Source organism: Macaca nemestrina, chromosome 6 (assembly GCF_043159975.1).
Source record: "Macaca nemestrina isolate mMacNem1 chromosome 6, mMacNem.hap1, whole genome shotgun sequence".
Lineage (NCBI taxonomy): Eukaryota > Metazoa > Chordata > Mammalia > Primates > Cercopithecidae > Macaca > Macaca nemestrina.
The window spans coordinates 52,903,756-52,920,580 of record NC_092130.1 but is presented as its reverse complement, the minus strand read 5'-3'; the positions used below and the strand labels follow the sequence as shown (position 1 = coordinate 52,920,580).

The 16,825-nt window shown below is 34.6% G+C and overlaps 1 non-coding gene across 1 annotated transcript; it reads left to right on the top strand.

The window, feature by feature from the left end:
• The first annotated feature begins 519 nt into the window (after window positions 1-519).
• LOC112425017 (small nucleolar RNA U13) lies at window positions 520-623 on the top strand. Its single transcript, XR_003015979.1, has one exon. It is a non-coding gene; the product is annotated as a small nucleolar RNA U13 (small nucleolar RNA).
• Window positions 624-16,825: the final 16,202 nt, after the last annotated feature.

The following is a 16,825-nucleotide window of genomic DNA, read 5'->3' as shown; positions in this document are numbered from 1 at the left end:
TCTAAAAACTCTTTTGAAAAATGCACTTAATAACAAAATATAGCCACTCAATATGAAGATAAAAACAGTTGATTATTATTAAAATGACTTCAGAATAAAATAAAGACTAAATAAAAGTTGCAATTAAAGTTTTTGAATAGAATATAAATGTTATAAACCACAACAACACAGAAGTAACTAGATGACCGACAAAAAGAGATTAATGATCAGAGGCAGTGGTTCATGCCTGTAATCTCAGCACTTTGGGAGGCCAAAGCAGGAGGATCACTTGAAGTCAGGAGTTCGAGATCAGCCTAGGAAACATAGTGAGACTCTATCTCTACCAAAAAAAAAAAAGAAAAAATACAAATATTAGCCAAGAATGTTGGCACACACCTGTAGTTCCAGCTACTCGGAAGGCTGAGATGGGAGAATCACTTGAGCCCAGGAAGGTCAAGGCTACAGTGAGCTACGATTGTGGCACTGTACTTCAGTCTGGGCAGTAGAGGGAGACCCTGTCTCAAAATCAACAACAACACAATCCTTTTGTAGTCTGTAAGTATGATGATTGGGTGTTCATGCTCAAGTGTGAGATGTGCCACCCTCATACCTTGTTATGACTTTGGCACATTACCTTTCTGACAAGAAAAAAATAAACAACAGCAGCAACAAAACAGATAGATGGAATGAGGAGGAAAAGGTGAAATATAACAATCTTAAGTTTATTGGTTGATACATCTTTCATAGTGGGTGTTATAAAACATTAATTCAAGGGAATAGCTCAAGAAAGAGAAGATGATATATTAGTTAAAGATATAATTGAGAATAACTACAAATAATAATATAGCCACCAAAATTCCAATGGTACAGTTTGGTGAATTCCTCATCTCAGTGGGAAATGTGAAACAGTATATTAATTATTCATTTTTACAGTAGAAATTTACATTCTTATAGATGCTGTCTAAAGTTGATAAAGGAATAAAAATTTAAGTAAATTACATCGAGTTATAAATTCACTGAGAAAAAAAATCAAACTTCCAAATTGGTAGGAAAAGCATGGACACACAAAAGTAAACAAAACACATCCATAGAGCAAAATATTAAAATCTAAAAAAGTATTGAAAACAGAAGGCATAAAACAAAATGGCAAAAAAATGATCAAATACATATGTCACATATAAATATAAATAGTTTAAACATTAATATGTCAGTATAAATAGTATACAAGTAATATAAACAACATACAGATAAAAAATAAAACAACCATGTTGGATATACAAAATACATATGAACAATAAAGTGTTTGAAATGTTACAAGTGAAGGTGTGAGTAAAATATACCTGGAAAATATTACAAAAATCAGGAATTTAATGTTAATATCAGACTGCTAAACTCAGGTAGATAATATTAAATAAGACCAAAAAGACAACTTATATCAATAAGTGGTTCAATAAGCTATTTATCAAAATAAATATAACATCAGAATTTATAAATCAAAATAATAAGAAATACAAGAAAAAAAGATAAACGTAATAATAGTAAGAGACTCTAACTCCTAAAGTCAGTTCATGACAAAGTAGACAAACAGATCAGAAAAGAAGAGAATAGAAAGGACTTAAAGTAATTTAATTAGATGAATTGAACTTTATACTCTGAAGGCAGAGGATACGCCTTGCATTCTACCCTTGTAATGTTTTCTAAAACTAACCACATTATACTGCAAAATACCTTATAAAATATAACTAGTACATATACATGTTTTTAAATGCTCAAATTCATTCATTACTTTAAAAAACATACAAATTTAGATAAGATGTCATGTTTCACTTACATGATTGGAAAAGGTCATCATGTTTGGTGATATACAGCATTGTCAAAGTCATGGGGAAAAGAGACTATCATACACTGTTGATAGAAGTAAAATTTAGTGAGGTTCAGAAATATCTTACAAAATTTAAGTGATAGCCTTTTTTAACATAGAAATTGTATTTTAGAAATTTCACATCCAGTTATACTCATGTATGTACATAAAAATGTAATTAGTATGTTTATTGAGGTCTTGTTTGTAATAAAAGCAACTGGAAACCATCCAAATTACAAGAAACTTGTAAAATAAATATGTCATATCCATAGATCATAGGCTCATGTGAAAAGTTAGGCAAAAATTACTGTTAAAGGGAAATAAACAATGTTCAGGAAAGATCATGTAACATACCACCATGTTACAAACATTTGTATATGTACAGAACATTTCTCAAAGAACATGCACATGAAAACCAATGGTAGTTGCTCCTGGCGAAAGGACAGTCATTCTGTAGTTGGAAGGAAAGTTGCTCTTTATTGTATATACTTTTGTACTAATTTTTGTTAACCATGTCCCAATATTAAATTTGCAAAATTTTTTTTAAGTAAACAAGCAATAAGAGAGACACTGTATGTGCCCACGAGGCACTTACAGGATAATGGAGGATACAAACATTTACATGAAAATGACAATACAATATGAGAAATAAAATAGATTTTGTACAGATTAAGTGCAGAGGAAATGCCTAATTGTAATAGGGATTTTCTTACAAAAGAGAGGGAAAGTATTGTACAATGCCCCCCCCCCACTCTTCTTTTTTTACTGTTAGCATACGACTTTCTAACAAAACAGGCCTCATTTACCAACTTGAAACATGGGATTCAATGGTGCCTAGAACTGCTAGATTCTCATGAACAAAGGAAGCAAATGCAAGCAAAATCCAAGAGGAATTGTTACTAAATGAAATATGCCTTCTCCCTGTGGGGAAGAATCGTTCTTTAATACAGTCTTCTCTGATTATATTTTCCCATTCTCTCCTTTGATTTTGAGTCATCTTTCAGGCAGTGTTGAAAATTCTGTTCATGGTTTGCTGCTATCAATAATGAACGTAAAATATGTCCCATGAGTATGGTCATGGACTCTGTATTTTAAGTGAATTCTCCTGTCCTGGGTGATGATCTGTCCTGATGGCTCTGTGTCCTCTGTGGCACTGGCTTTGCCACTTAGGTGACACAATGGTGCAATGGTGGCGGTGCCATGGCAGTCAAGCTGAAGGCCATTTGCACAGTGTGACATGCCTCCTTGCTTTGTGCACTTCCAGTGGCTTTGATGATGTGATCATCAAATAGTCCATTGTTAGAAACAAGAGATCACTTCATCTTGACATGGACAAAAGGGGTGAATTACTGAAAAGCTTGAAGGAGTTAAGTTTCTCACAATAAATAAACAGCCTGGGAAGCACTGACAGCGATATAATCCTTTAGAAACACATTGATCTTTGGGTTTCTGTGCATTGTCTGCTAGAGTTCAGAATTCCACGCTTCTGGCAGAAAAAAATAATGGAATGTTTAAGTGTATGAAACATAATAGCTTATTCTAAGGGTGAAAGTATTGTGTTAGCAGGCCCCCATTTGACAGGATTTCCCTCAAAAGTTTCAGAACTCTCATGTTGAATTTGATGCCTTTAATGATAAAATGCATTTCAACTCCCACATCATTGCATTCCTGCACTATCACAAACAGATGCTTGATTGAATTTTGCACTACATGTCTCATTACTCTTTTTTCCTTGCAGTCTACCACTTAGTATCACCAATAAATATTTTAAACGGATTTACTATCTATATTTAGAGTTTATTGTTACTAAAGATAATTCTATGAATTAATATAGTCAAAATGAATAGGAAAAAAACCATTAGAAAAATCTATTAGACAAGTTCTCCAGTGGGCCCTTTAAATTTCTATTTGGTAAAAGTGGAAAATATCTACAACAGGAAATTCATATCATGTTTCACTATTTTCAACAAAAGCCTAAGAAAAAAGAAATATGGCCAGGCGCGGTGGCTCACGCCTGTAATCCCAGCACGTTGGGAGGCTGAGGCAGGTGGATCACAAGGTCAGGAGTTCAAGACCAGCCTAGCCAAGATGGTGAAACCCCGTCTCTACTAAAAATACAAAAATTAGCTGGGCGTGGTGGTGGGTGCTTGTAATCCCAGCTACTCAGGAGGCTGAGGCAGAGAATTGCTTGAACCCAGGAGGCAGAGTTTTCAGTGAGCCAAGATCGTGCCACTGCACTCCAGCCTGGGTGACAGAGTGAGACTCCATCTCAAAACTAAAATAAAATAGCTGGGATAAATAGAGATACACAAGTCTTCTGAGTGGAAATCACAATTATATCAACATTACATTCTATATTTCCAAAAATATTTTCACCTAAATGAAGGTTACGAAAAGGATAAATCATAACTTACAATTTTTAAATTCTATAGTTTAGTTCTGTCATTGATCTTTCATCCTATCATAATATTAGAAAGCTATTTCAATATGAAACTATACCTTTTTCTGTATTCCATAGCAGATAGAGTTTAGATGATGTTAAAAAAAATCAAATTGTTGCAATATTATTTTATCTTAATTTCAACTACCTCCTGAGAGCATATATTATGACAGTGCAAAGATTGTAATCTAAGCTGTGTGAAACAAAGATAAACTTTAAATTCATTCACATTAAGAATTTAGTTTAATACAATGATATAATAAATTCTTAGATTTTAATCCCTTTTTCAACTGAAATGATTTTACACTCATATTGAATTACTGTTTCACTAGAGAGATTTTACTAATGCTTATTTTTCTCTATCTGTATTTATATAACTTGTGAATTCTCTGCAACCGATTAATGATCCAAATTGGCTTTTCCCTGCCAAGATGTGTGCTGTTTCCTTCTACCATGGACTGTTGTCTTCATAAAATGAAAAATCATTTTAATATTGACTTCAGTAAGACATACTAAGACAAATGGCCCCTGAATAATAATGTTAGGCTTTTCAAAGCCAAATGGAAATGAATTTCAGATCATCTTCTGTTTATGATTATTGGCACCAGTGCTCTTCCCATTAATACAGGTAATAAGAGCTAAATCTACTTTTCCTTAAGTAAATCAAAGGTAGTGGTTTATATCAAGGTTTTTGCCAAGTTTATTTGGTTTCTGTTCCCACTCAATCATTAATCTATACTTTCTGACAAATATTTAGCTCAAGATCAATTTCCTGTCTTCCTGCTATAAAAACCCTGTTCAGCTTGGTATTCCCCATACCTCACCGAGCGCCTTGCCAGTAGTTTATGCATAGCTGCGTAACTACCAGCATACATGCCAGTCAATGTTCTAAGCTCTACATGATTCACTGATTGAATATTCACAACAAGGAGAATTAATGGTAAGAACTATTATTATCCTCATTTTACAAGTGACAAAACAGAGGCTAAAGATTTGTCCAAGGTCATAAACTAGGAAGTGGAGAAGTCAGCCTTTACGTTCAGGCAGTCTGACTCCAGATCCTGTGTTCCTAACCACTAAGGTATGCATTCTCAAAAATATTAATTTTATACAACTGACTGATTTCATTGAGTACTTTCACAGATAGCGTGACCAAAATGCTGAAGGGGAGAAGAAAAAACTTGCTTGACCAGTGATATCTAATAAGTCAACACAGCGGTCCCCAACCCTTTTAGCACCAGGAACTGGTTTCAGGGAAGACAATTTTACCATGGACGGGGATGGGGGATGGTTTGGGGATTAAACTGTTCCACCTCAGATCATCAGGCATTAGATTCTCTTAAGGAGTGCATGGCCTAGATCCCTTCCATGTGCAGTTCACAATAGGGTTCTGACTCCTATGAGAATCTAATGCCTGCTGATCTGACAGGAGGTGGAGCCCAGATGGTAGGGCTTGTCCGCCCACTGCTTACCTCTTGCTATGCAGCCTGGTTCCTAACAGGCCACAGGCCAGTACAGATCTATGATCTAGGGATTGGGATTGGGGACTCCTGGCCTAACAGATGGGGGAGTTACATTACTTTCTTGTTCATCTGCTAATTTGTTTTGTGTTTGTTTGTGGTGCTATGAAGAAATACACGAGACTGGGTAATTTATAAATGAAAGAAAAAAAAGAAAACTCAGAACAGGAAAGTATCAAAAACACAGTACAAACCATTTGAGGGCCTAAAGATATGAGACTATAGACTGGAGATGCTCCACTGAGTGTAAAGCATAATCAATGAAGGAAAAGAAAGCCTCTTATCAAAGCACATCACTGTGAAATATCAGAACATGAGCAATTAAAAGATAAACTTGAAAGTTTCCCAGAGAAATAATAAAGCCAGATAGAGAATGACATTGCGCTTGTCAACAGAATATTGGAAGGGATAAAGCAATAGAAAAATGCTTTCAAGATTCTAAGGGATAATGATTGTTGATTTAAAATTTCATGTCTTCATACCTCACTAATAATCAAGTGTGAGAGTAGGATAAATATATTTTCAGATATGTAAGTTCTGAGAAGAATTCTCCACCAGGCATCTACTTTTAGTAATCTACAGAAGGATGTGTTTTGCCAAAACGAGCTGGTGGACTAGGAAACAAGAAGCCATGGGGTCTAGGAAGCACGGGATCCAATATAGAAATATCAGGAAAATATTAAAGAAAGTCCCAGGACAATAACCATAGGAGCAAGTCGACAGACAGTGTCTAAAATAAAAAATTCAAAAAGCAGCAGAAAAAAATATTATTTAGAGACAATAAAGATAATTATTAGAAGAAAGAACTAAGGTATTTAAACTGATTGCTTCTGGGGAGTGGGATTTAAGAATAGAAAGGCTAGGCTTGCCTCTTTTCCTCATAAGCCTACACATGAAAGCTTTGATTTTTAAGCTTCTTGTATGACTTTATGAAAATTAACTTATTCAGTGAAGTATACCTATAAAATATAGAAATAAAATCAATGTGGAGTGGAATTAGTGAAGGTGCAAAAAGAAAATATAGAAAGTTTGATTAATTCAATTGAGAATGAGAAAGAAGGAAAAAGAAGCATAGAAAACTGGTAGAGACAAAAGCACAAAATAAGATTATAGAAATAAATCTAAAACAAAAATAATAATAAAATGAATTAAACTTGCCAGATAAAAGACAAAGAGCTTTATATTGCATAAAATAATAAAATCCAGCTCTGTGCTATTTAAAAGACGTACTTAAAAGGGCCAGGTGCAATGGCTCACACCTGTAATCCCAGCACTTTGGGAGGCTGAGGCGGGCAGATCACCTGAGGCCAGGAGTTTGAGACCAGCCTGGCCAATAAGGCGCAACCCTGTCTCTACTAAAAATGCAAAAATTGCGTACATAAAATTTAATTGAAAGGAAAATATAAATACATATGTTAGGGAAAAAATTGCCTATATAGAGTAAGGATTTAACCTTTACTAAATGCCAGGAGACAGAGGTTACAGTGAGTTGAGATAGTGCCACTGCACTCCAGCCTGGGTGACAGAGCAAGACTCCATCTTAAAAAAAAAAAAAAAAAAAAAAAAAAGACATACTTAAACATAATGGCACAGAATAATAGAAATTTCAAAGATGGAAAAGCAAACACTAACCAAAAGAAGTTTGTTGCTATTACATTAATTTCAAACAAAATAGACTATAAGGGAAAAGATTTATGAGGGATAACTGAATTCTAACATGTGACTAAATAAACAGTTTACCTGTAAGCCATAATTCTGAATCCATGTGAACAAGATAGCTTCAAACTATGTAAAGAAAATTTGAAGATTTCCACAAAAAGTAGAAAATGTCAAATGTTGGGAAACATGTAACACATTTAAAAAATATAATTAACCATCTTGGACATGTGTGTGTGTGTGTGTGTGTGTGTGTGTGTGTGTACATAGCATAGATATAGGAATAGATATGGATAAGAATATGGATTTATTTGTTTGTATCCTTATACATAGTATATTGAACTATCAAGCTTGTTGCAAAGTGCAAGGAGAAACTAAGTAATCTTTCAACTTTTAAAGACTTTGCTCCTGAATGAAATATTGACAAGTTTTATAGCTCTTCTAATCATTTTCATGTAATAAAATACAGCATAGTCAAATATAAACCCTACATTCTCACCCAATTTTAGATGATTCTCCATCCCCAGCTCAGTTCATATGTGCTCAAAAACTTACAACGAGAAAGCAGGACGTGGTTGGCTTCTTTCCTCCTTTTTGGTACACTCCCTTCTCACTTCCTGGATGTGCTTTTGGTCAATGGGGAGAGAAGGAAGGATATAAAAGGGATGTTAAGGAGAAAACAATTTTTCCAGGCTCACAGGGTCACAATCTGGTATGAAGCTTTGCTTTGTATTCCAGTGCTCTTTCTTTTAAAGGCAGTTTTGTGAAAAACTGTGAAAGAGCCCGTAGTATTGCTTATGCATACGGCTTACAAATCCTAAGCTTAGATACTAGCTTCTAGCAGCGCACCTTACTGTTGTGGCTACCTATTCTCCTAAGTAATACTCTTGGGTGGTACATTCCTCCTCAGTAGCCATAAAATCTTGAGAGAAATATGCATTCACTTTTGCCCTAACAGACTATGAAAGTGCAGTCCATTTCTAGGCAGATCACTTTGGCTCTCACTTTTAGAATGTATTTATTCATGAACCCCGTACCCATTACTGTGTCCTCAAATTCCAGGGAGCATCTGTCTTGCTCTTTGATTGTTTCTGCCAATATGTGTCCCTGGCTGTGAGAGTAGCATTAGCACCACATCTAGATGGAGATAAGAAACATCATGATTCTCCAACTTTCTCTTTAAAGAAATACTGTACTTCTTTTCTGCTTCTTTATCATCCCATAACTAGTTCTTTAGGCTGGTTTCATACAGCATTTGAAGTGAAGGATGATTTAAGTTTTGTAAACCCAGTCTCACATTATCTTAGAATGCCAAGCAAAAATGCACATTGACAAGCTGAGAATTTAGCTGAAACATCAAGATAACAAAAAAGTCACAGCTAAAATCTTGTATCTTTCTCTCACACATGCACACATACACGCCCCTGTACCCAAAATTTTAACCTTAAAAAAACCCAACATAATGTAGACCCATTCTTGTATCTCAATGTAACAAAATTAGAAATCAAAAAAAGATAAAATCCTCATGCAATTGGAAGTTTAAAACAGTTTTAAATAAGTCATAAATCAAAGAAGATAATGGAAATTAGAAAATAATTAGAACAGAATTACCAAAAAATCCCTATGGATCAAAAGTTGTGACCTAAAATTTAATTTAAAGGAAAATATAAATACATATGTTAGGAAAGAAATTACCTATATAGAGTAAGGATTTAATCTTTCCTAAATGCCAGTAAGATGTTGCTTATAGATTTTGTTGTATTAGATCATGTATATTCTTTGTGTCTTTTTAGAAAGCAATTCATTCCTTTTAAAAAATTTTAATTTATGAGGATCTCTAAAGTAATTTCTTATTCTTCGCATGGTTAAAATGAAAACAGACTATTCTCCAATACTGCGATACTGCAATGACGTATTTATATTACTAAAGTAAGTAATTCATCAAAAGCAATTTATTTTCTTTTTATTCTCAGGTACACATATTAGGGTAAATTTCCTGCATTTCAATTGATCTTTAAAAAAAATGAGGAAAATTCAGGGTCTTAAGAATAAAGTGCTAGCAATAACTATCAAGTGCTGAAAGCAGAGAAAGAAAAATATATATTATTTTAAAAGCTTTGAGCTCCCTCTAATGGCCTCTGGTAAAATTCCCAGAAGCAATAAGACAACTTCAATTAAGTAATAAATCTCCAATAAAGATGTTTTAAGAACATCTTCGAAATGTTGAGATTGCTGTTTCACTTTAAGTAGAGCATTCATTGTGGGGAAAAACTGAGCATATCCAAATGTTGCTGTGGGAATGTCCTTTCCTGTCTACCTGTTACCCTGTTACTGACGAGAGACTCATTTTCTCTCCACCTGGTGGATGTTTACAAAAATGACACAAAGATATTTCCAAACTAAGAGATTAAATTATTGCAATCAGAGAATTTAGATAGCACTTGTTGAGGCTCCTGATAAGATTTAGTCTAACCTGTCATTTTGTGCTAGAGGAAATACAACAAACTTATGACTGTGTCACGGTCCAGGGCACAGGCTCACCAAAATACTGAAGCAAATTTTAGGACTATGGAACAATTTCCTTCACTCTACACCTTACCTTCTCCTTAATAGGGTTCCATACAACAACAGGAATTACAGTGGAAAGAACTGCAAACCTCAGCAATGATTTAAGAAGTCTCCAGGGAAATCCAAAGACAACAGAGGAGACAAAAACAAGGACACCACAGGAAACTTTAGCCTTTGACACTTAGAGCTACTGAAAAGAGGAAACACAGTGAAACTCCTAGTCATATAAAACCTCACACTAAAGACATAAAACCTCACACTAAAGACATAAAACATATAAACCGTAAAACCTCACACTGAGGACATGTTTATCTCAGTTTTTTTTTTTTACCCAGTTCTTCATACTTAGCTTTCATCAAAAAATTACAAGGCATGAAAAAAGATGAAAACCACAGTGTGAAGAGACAGAGCAGACCTTGCAACTAGACTCATATATGGCAGGAATTTTAAAATTATCAGACTGGGAATTTGAAAGAATTCTGAGTGATATGCTAAGGGTTCCAATGGAAAAAGTGGACAACATGCAAAAATTGATGGGTAGTGTAAATAAAAACATGAAAACTCTATGAAAGACTCAAAAGGAAATGCTATTACACAAATTAAAAATCCTGCAATAGAAGGGAGGAATGCCTTTGATTACTTATCAGTAGATGGACATGGCTGAGAAAAGAATCAGCAAAATTAAAAATATATCAGTAAAAACATCTCAAACTGAAAAGCAAAGAGAAAAAATAATGAATAAAAACAGAATAGAATACCCCTAAATTGTGGGACAATTACCAAAGGTATAAATACATATAATGAGAATACCAGAAGGAGAAGAAAGAGAAAGAAACAGAAGCAACATTTGAAGCAATAATGACAGAGAATTTTCTCCAAATTAATAAGAGACACGTAACCACAGATTCAGGAAGCCCAGAGAACACAAAGCAGGATAAATATCCCCCCAAAATCTCCACATAGGCAAATCACATTTAAACCACAGAAAAGCAAAGACAAAAATAAGCCAGAGGGAAAAGAAGCCAGAGGAAAAAGAAACCCACCTTACTTATAGAGGAGGAACAATGATAATTACATCAGGCTTTTATGTAGAAACCATGTGGGGCCCAGCATGGTGGCTCACATCTGTAATCCTAGCATTTTCGGAGGCTGAGATGAGAGGATCACTTGAGTTCAGTTCAGGACCAGCTTGGCCAACATGGAGAAACCCCATCTCTACAGAAAATACAAAAATTAGCCAGATGTGGCACACACCTTTAATCCCAGCTACTCAGGTAGCTGGGAAGCACAAGAATCACTTGAACCTGGGAGGCAGAGGTTGCAACGAGCTGAGATCATGTCACTGTACTTCAAGCTGGGTGACAGAGGGAGACCTTGTTTCAGAAAGAAAGAAAGAAAGAAAGAAAGAAAGAAAGAAAGAAAGAAAGAAAGAAAGAAAGAAAGAAAGAAAGAAAGAAAGAAAGAAAGAAAGAAAGAAAGAAAGAAGGAAGGAAGGAAAGAAGGAAGGAAGGAAGGAAAGAAAGAAAGAAAGAGAGAGAAAAAGAGAGAGAGAGAAAGAGAAGAAGGAAGGAAGAAAGGAAGGAAGGAAGGAGAAGGGAAGGGAGGGGAGGGGAGGGGAGGAGAGGGAAAGGAATGGAAGGAAGTGGGGGAGGGAAGGGGAGGGGAGGGGAGGGGGAAGGGAGAAAGAAAGAAAGAAAGAAAGAAAGAAAGAAAGAAAGAAAGAAAGAGAAATCACATAAGTGAGAAGACAGTGGTGCATAATATTTAAAGTGTTGAAACAAGAAAAACCAACCTAGAATTCTGTACCCAGCAAAATTATCTTTCAAAAGTGAAGTAGAAATAAATAATTTCTCAACAAATTTAAAAAATGGGGAATTTGTATCCAGTAGACCTGTTGAGCACGAAATATTTTGAAAGTCTTTCAGAAAGAAGGAAAATCATATAGGTCAGTAACTCTAATTTACATAAAGAAAGGAAGAGCATTAGAGAAGAAATAAATGAAAGCAAAATAAAATATTTTAATTTTCTTAGTTGATTTAATAGATAACAGTTTATTCTAAAGAATAACAGCAATATTGTACTCAGTTTGGGGATAGGGAAATGAATAATAGTAATGTTGTAAGGGATGGGAGGAAAACATTGGGAATTTGCATTACTTGTGAAGTGGTGTAGTGTTATTTGAAAGTGTACATGGGTTACTTGTAATTGTAAATTGTTAACTCTAGGACAACCACTAAAAAATAAAAAATGAAAGCATAATTTATTTGCAAAGACAGGAGAGAAATGGAATTGTATAAAATGTTTATCTAAAATCACATAAGACAGAAAAAGAGTGGAAGACAAAAAAAGGAAACAAAAAATAAGAACACAACAAAAAATAAGAGCAACAAATAGAAAACAGTAACAGTTATGGTAGATATTAATCCAATTATACCAATAACCATATGAAACATCATTGTCTAAATATATCACTTAGAAATATGCTGGCTAGAAACACAAAAATCAGGCCGGGAGCGGTGGCTCATGCCTGTAATCCCAGCATTTTGGGAGGCTGAGGCGGGTGAATCACAAGGTCAGGAGATCAAGACCATGGTGAAACTCCGTCTCTACTAAAAATACAAAAAATTAGTCAGGTGCGGTGGCAGGCACCTATAGCACCAGCTACTCGGGAGGCTGAGGCAGGAGAATAGCATAAACCCGGAAGGCGGAGCTTGTAGTGAGCCGAGATCGCACCATTGCACTCCAGCCTGGGCGACAGAGCAAGACTCCGTCTCAAAAAAAAAAAAAAGAAAGAAGAAAGACAAAAACCATTTGGTCCTACTTGTATGAGGAATCTAAAATAGTCCAACTCATAGAAGCTAAAAGTAGAATGATGGTTGCCAGGGGCTGGTTTGGGGTGGGGTTGGGGTCTGGCGAGGTATTCATTAAAGGATGCAAGTTTCAGTTATGCAAGATGACTAAGTCCTAGATTTCTACTGTATAATATAGTGCCTATAGTTAATACTGTATTATGTTAAGTGTTCTTATTGCACACGCGCGCACACACACACACACACACACACACACACACACAAATAATAACAAATAAAACATGTGGGAGGAAAAATGAATGAATGAATAAATAAATAACCATTTAATTTACAGAGTATCACAACAGATTAAAAACAAGACCCAACTATACGTTGTCTACAAGAAACCTACTTAAAGACACAGATAGATTAAAAATAAAGAAATCGGGAAAGATAACCATGCTAATACTAATCATAAGAAAGCCGAAGTAGCTATATTAATGTCATTCAAAGCAGATTTTTGAGAGCAAGAAATGTTGTCAGGGATAAAGAGATATATTACATAATGATAAAGGGGTCATATGTCCAAGAAGACATAACAATTCTTAATGTATATGCACCTAACAACGCAACATCAAAATGTGTGAGCCAAAAACTGACAGAACTGCAAGGAGAAATAAATGAGTCTACTATTGCAATTAGAGACTTCAACATCCCTCTATTAGTAATTGGCAGATCCAGCAAGCAGAAAATCATTAAGGACATAGTTGAACGGAACAGCACCATCAATCAACTGAATCTAAATTGACATTTATAGAATATTTCAGCAACAGCAGAATACAGATTCTTCTCAAGCTCACATGGAACGTTTACCAAGAAAACCCACATTCTGGGCCATAAAATACACCTTAACAAATTTAGAAGAATAGAAGTTATTAAAAGTATACTCTCAGACCACAATAGAATTAAATTAGAAATTAATAACAGAAAAATACTGAGAAAATCCCAAAATGCTTGAGATTAAACAATATACTTCTAAATAATATGAGGGTCACAGAAGTCCTAAGGAATACTGAAAATATTTTGAACTAAATAAAATAAAAATACAACTTATAAAAATTTGGGGAATGCAGCAAAGGAAGTGCTCAAAGGAAATTTGTAGCATTGAATGCAAACATCAGAAAAGAAGAAAGATCTAAAATCAATATAAGGCTTCCACCTTAAGAAAGTAGCAAAAGAAGGGCAAATTTAATCCAAATTAAGCAGAAGAAAAGAAATAATAAACATAAGAGCAGAAATTAATGGAATTCAAAATGGGAAATCAATAAAGAAAAATGATGAAATTAAAAGCTTGTTTTTTGAAAAGATCAATAGAATGATAAAGCTCTAGCCAGGCTAACTAAGGAAAAATGAGAGAAGATACAAATTACTAGTACAGAAATGAAAGATAGGGCATCATTCCTGATTTCATGGGCATTAAAAGATAATAAAGGAATATTAGGAACAACTCTATGACCACAAATTGGATAACCTAGATGAAATGGACCAGTTCCTTGAAAGACACAGTCTACTTCTTAAAAGTGTAACTCTTAGGATTCAACAATGAGAAAATACACAATCAAATTAAAAAATAGGCAAAAGGTCTGAACAGACACATCATCAAAGAAAATATATAGATGGCAAATAAACATCTGAAAAGATGCTCAATATCATATGTTATTAGGGAATTGCAAACTAAAACAATATTGAGATATCACTACCACCTACAGAATGGCTAAAATCCACGACATTGACAACACCAAATGCCAGCAAGGATGTGGGGGCAACGGGAACCCTCATTCAAAGTTGGTGAGAATGCAAAATGGCACAACTGCTTTGGAAGACAGTTGGGTAGTTTCTTCCAAAGCTAAACATGCTCTTACCTTTCAATCCAACAGTCATGCTCTTTGATATTTGCCCAGAGGAACTGAATACTTATATATACACAAAAACGTGTAAATTAATGTTTACAGCAGCTTTATTCATAATTGTTAAAACTTGGAAGCAACCAAGATGTCCTTCAATAGGCTAATGCATAAGCAAACTGTTACAGAGTTATGCAATGGACTATTTTCCAGTGATATAAAAAACGAGCCATCATGTCATGAAAAGACATAGAGGAACATGAAATGCATATTACCAAGTGAAGGAAACCAGCCTGAAAAGACTACATAGTGTATAATGCCAAGTATACGACATTCTGGAAAAGGCGAAACTATGGAGACAATAAAAAGACCAGTGGTTTCCAGGCATTCAGGGTGAGGGAAGGAGGAATGAAGGGTTGAAATATAGGGAAATTTGGGGGCAGTGAAACTATTTTGTACCATATTATAATGGTGGATATATGAATCATATCTTTGCAAAAACCCATAGAATTGTACAACACACAGAGGGAACCTTAATGTAAACTATGTATTTTAGTTAATAATAATGCATCAACATTAGTTCATTAATTGTAACAAATTTACTACACTAATGCAAGATGTTAATAATATGAGAAACTGTGATTGGGGTGATAAACAAAAACCCTCTGTATCTTCTGACTATTTTTTCTGTAAACCTAAAACGGGTCTGAAAAAAATAAAGTTGATTAATTAAATAAGCAAGAGAGAGAGGGTTTTGGAGCCTAACAAAGATTCAAATCCTGATTCTGTCATTTATAATTTGTGTGGGCTTCTGCCCTTACATTTTAGACATTGATTTTTTTTCTCATCAAAAAATAAAGATAAAAATATTTACCTCCTAGAATTATTTTGGATTTGAGTGAGCTAATACATGAGAAGCTCCCGAGAGAGTCTGGTACACGGTAGACACTCAGCATTTATTAACTCTTCCAGCTTTCCCTTTCTTTATGAACATTAGTGCTTGATAGTTACTAAACAATGTAGGAGAAGATGAGCAAGAAATCGCCAGGAGCAGTAGCAGAAGCAAAAGTGTAGTTGAAGATGTCGGAGATGATCTAACAAGATCAACTCTTGGGGCTGCATAACACAAAAAACATTCCTGTCGAGAGACTACTGTAAACAAGAGAATATATTGAGCAAATGAGGCATTGAACTGCATTGACATTTATACACTATGTGGCATTTGAAAAACAGCAGGCAGGTACATTGTGAACTGACACTTCATCTTTGAATATTCCCCTCTCTGAGCATACTTATGCAGTGCTGCCCAACATAATGTTGTAAAATGGTGGAAAGGTTTTTGTCCACTGTCCAATGTAGCAGGCATTCACCAAACGTAGCTAATTAGCACTTGAAATGTGGCTAGTATGACTGAATAACAAATTTATTTTATTGTATTATGTTTTAATTTAAATTTAAGTAGTCATATGGGGCTGGTAGCTGTCAAACTGGACAGTTTAGACAGTCTTCAAAAAAATGATAAGCACATAGAAAGGAAAATCAGAAAATAACTTGACATGAAAGAAAATGAGGACACAACATAATGAAACTCACAGGATGTAGCTAAAGCAGTGCTTAGAAGGAAATGTATAGCTGTAAATACTTATATTAAGAAAGAAGAAAGGCCTCAAATCAACAACTTAACATTTCACCTAAGACAGTAGAAAAGAAAACTAAATGCAATGCAAACATGGAAGAAAATTAGGATTAGAGCAGAAATTAATGAAACAGGGCCCAGAAAAACAATGAAGAAAATCAACAAAACCAGAACTTTGTTTTTTGAAAGAATAGACAATATTGACAAACCTTTAGCTAAACTCACCAAAGAAAAAAAGAGGAGACTTAACTTACTAAAATCAGAAATGAAACAGAGGACATTACCTTACATAAATAAAAAGGATTATGAAGGAATACTATGAACAGATAATAACAAGTGTTAACAAGGATTTGGAGTAATTGGAACTCTCATATTGCTGGTGGAAACATAAAACGTTGTAGCCATTTATGAAAACAGACTGACAGTTGCTCAAAAGATTTGACATTGAGTTACTCTATGATCCAGCAATTAG